Source organism: Lynx rufus, unplaced genomic scaffold (genome assembly GCF_022079265.1).
Source record: "Lynx rufus isolate CCGP_SWC_20201006 ecotype Redwood Valley unplaced genomic scaffold, mLynRuf1.p SCAF_3, whole genome shotgun sequence".
Lineage (NCBI taxonomy): Eukaryota > Metazoa > Chordata > Mammalia > Carnivora > Felidae > Lynx > Lynx rufus.
Window position 1 is genome coordinate 139,093,595 of NW_025814845.1, and position 3,435 is coordinate 139,097,029.

General features: G+C 40.9%; 1 pseudogene; it reads left to right on the forward strand.

Moving 5' to 3' along the window:
• Positions 1 to 2,451: 2,451 nt before the first annotated feature.
• Positions 2,452 to 2,976, forward strand: LOC124521319 (ferritin light chain-like; annotated as a pseudogene).
• Positions 2,977 to 3,435: the final 459 nt, after the last annotated feature.

The window sequence follows — 3,435 nt, forward strand, 5'->3', positions numbered from 1 at the left end:
CTCCATCCTCCTTGGCCAGACTTAATTCCTTAGGCTGACTCCTTTAAACAAATGGAGCTCATGGTCAGGGCTACTTAAGACTTAACAGATTATCTGGAACTTGTCAGACCCAGCTTGCTGACTTGCTGGCTGTAGATTTCTTGCTCACATGATTACTTCCTGCATCAAAATTTTCACTATAGTCTCTTTCCCATTCTGAACAAAGGTCACACCAACAGCTCTGGTAAAAAAATCCTGACCCTACTTACTAGTGAATCAATGTCAGGTGATCCAAACGCTGAACCAAGTATACAGATCATAAATCTTCATCTTTCACGTTACTATCTCCTTCATGAAGCATTCCATGATTTTTACATTGAGTTGTTCCTTCTACTAACTTCTGCACCTAAAAGAACCCGTAAGCCAATGACAAATAGCAGGTACTCAAATAGCTGTTTCTAAAGTATGCGTCCAGCATGTTTCTTGTACCTTGAAATACCACGGTAATGATCTGTAAATGATGTTTAACTTCACTCATTGTAAAATAAGTAAAAATTTTAAAAAGATGGCATTGTTGGCCTATAAAACCAGTAAAAAGTTATAATTAATTGATAATAAAATTATAGGTTAAAATTTAAGATGCCAAAACTAGTGAATAAACGTGCATTCTCATGGCCCTCATTAGCCAATAATAGGGAATCTATTCAAAAGGCACAGGCCTCCTTTCTTTCAGTGCCTGTTTGTCCTAATTAAACTAAAGTCCTGCTAACTCATTTGGTCTTGTCCCCTCATATAGTATGGGTTACTACCTTCAAAAGTTACCAAAACAAAGTAGAGAATCCAACTTTATTGTCCTTTAAGAAAGTAGGGATATATTAAATATACCATCCTCCCTCTCTCTGCCCTTCCCCCACTCACACATGCATTCTCTTTCAAATATATATATGCCATCCCCCCACCAAAGACCATTAAAAATAGAACTCTTTATACATGTCAAATCATTATTCCTAATTCTCTAGGACTTTCTTAAACATTTTTTTTAACTTTAATCAATACATAGTTGCACATGATTACAACATACAAAGATCTAGGAACCTAACTTAATAACACACAAAGGAGATGACACCCTGTTATTCAAAGGCACTCTGGTGTCTAATTCACTGAGTCTTCTGGGCAGTTAATACCCTTTTAATCTGAGCAAGCAAAGAAAGCCAAAGAACCTTGTTTAACTAGGAGTACAGAAACCATCAAAATTGGGCAAAAATGGACTAAGAGTAGCTAAAAATATGACAGCAAGGGAATTAATACAATAAAGTAGAGTAGATATAAAAGTATTTGCACTGATTGTCTAAACTTCATCATTGGCAAATTTGGAAACAGCCATCAAGAAAAGGAAGCATCTGTGTGCCTAGCTGGCTCAGTAGGTAGAGTATGCAACACTTGATCTCAGGGTTTTGAGTTCAAGCCCCACACTGGACATGAAACCTACTTAGAAAGAAAAAAAAGAAAATAAAAGAGAAGAGGAGAGGAAAGAGGAGAGAAGAAGAGAAGGAAGCATCTGAAGAGAAGACAAGAGAAGAGAAGAAAAGGAAAGATAAGAAAAAAGGAAGTATCTGCTAAAGAGTCTATACATCCAACAAAGATGAGGAGATTCCAAGTAACAAACCTTTGCCTTTATCTTTGCTCAGAAACTTCTTGCCTATCTCTAAAGCTGGGTTTCCTTAGCTAGGAGAGAAACGGAGGGAGAAATGGTGTTAGCAATCTCTACATGGATGAGATATGGAGAATAGGGGGGTGCACCTGGCCTTCATTAAATTGGAGCTCCATGGGAGGGCAGAGTAGAGCAAATATTTGAAGAGATAATGGTTGAGAAAAATCCAGAACTGACTAAACATTCCAAGACATAGATTCAATAAAACAAATGAACTCTCAGCAGAACATTTTTTAAAATATTATATCCCAGTATGACTACATATAACAAAGAAACAAAATCTTAAAGTCAACTCAAGAGAAAAGAGAAATTACTTTCATAGGAAGGAGTATGAAACTGACATCTGATTTCTCAGTAACAACAACACAATTTAGAATTATATTTTCAAGGTGCTGATAGGTAATAACTCACCATTTAGAAGTTTATAAACAGCAAAACTACCTTTCAAAAAGGAATGAAATTATACCTTTTCAGTTAAAGAAATGACAACTTACAATTAAGATACTTCCACTAAACTTTTTAAAAATATGTTTCAGGAAAACGATAAATAAAATAAGAATATGTTTCAGGATAGTAGTGTGCACAGCGGTCCTGCAGATCTGTCTCTTGCTTCGACAGTGTTTGGACAGAACAGACCCAAGGATGCCTGCCCCTTCCACCAACCTCTGATCATGGTCCAACCTTTTTTCCAGTTGTGACCCTCTGCTTCTGGGACCAGCCAACACCCTATTTTAAGCTTAGCTCCTTATTACCGATCACTCATGAGCTCCTAGATTCATCAGAATTATTCCACTGATGTGGAGGCCATGATCAACTGCCTGGTCAACATGTATCTGCAAGCCTCCTGCACTTACTCCTCTCTGGGCTTCTACTTTGACCCAAACCATGTGGCTCTGGAGGGCATGGGCCATTTCTTCCACGAGCTGGCTGAAGAGAAGCGGGAGGGCACTGAGTCTCTTGAAGATGCCCAACCCAGTGCGGGGGGGCGGGGGGCGTCCTCCTCAGTGCAGAACCCATCCCAAACTGAGTGGGGTAAAACCCTGGATGCCATGAGAACTGCCCTGGTTCTAGAGAAGAGCCTGAATCTAGTCCTTTTGGATCTGCATGCACCTGGGTTCTGCCCACGCAAGGCCCCATCTGTGTGACTTCCTGGAGAGCCATTTCCTGATAAGGAGGTAAAAGTCGCCCAGAGGATGGTGACCATCTGACTAACTGCAGGCTGGCTGGCCCTCCAGGCTGGGCTGGGGGAGTATTTCTTCCAAAAGCTCCCCCTCAAGCACAATTAGGAGCTTCTGAAGCCTCCTGGCCTTGGAGGGACCCCTCTAGCATCCCTCTCGTGCCAAGGCTTATGCCTGAGCCTCTCCCTGCAGCCACTAGACAGCTTTTTAACCACCCTGGAGCCCTCTCTCAAGCCATGAACCAAATGGAAACAATAATGCTTTTTGCAGCATAAAAGGAAATGTTTCAGGATAAAGAATATGATTCCAGAAGGAATAAGTAAAATGTGAAAAAGACAAATAAAGAAAATGTGGGGGCCTCCTGATAGGATGGGGGGCCATTAAATGTGGGGCAACCTGGGTAGAGACCAATAGTGCCAGGGCTGAAAGAATTCACCTGATACCAAACAAGGGAGATAGAAGTTTACTGAATACACCACAAGGGAGCTGCGGGCAGAACAGCAAAGCAGAGACTGCCACAAGGTGGGGGTGAAGGGGTAACAGTTATAGCATGGAGTGAAGGAATAT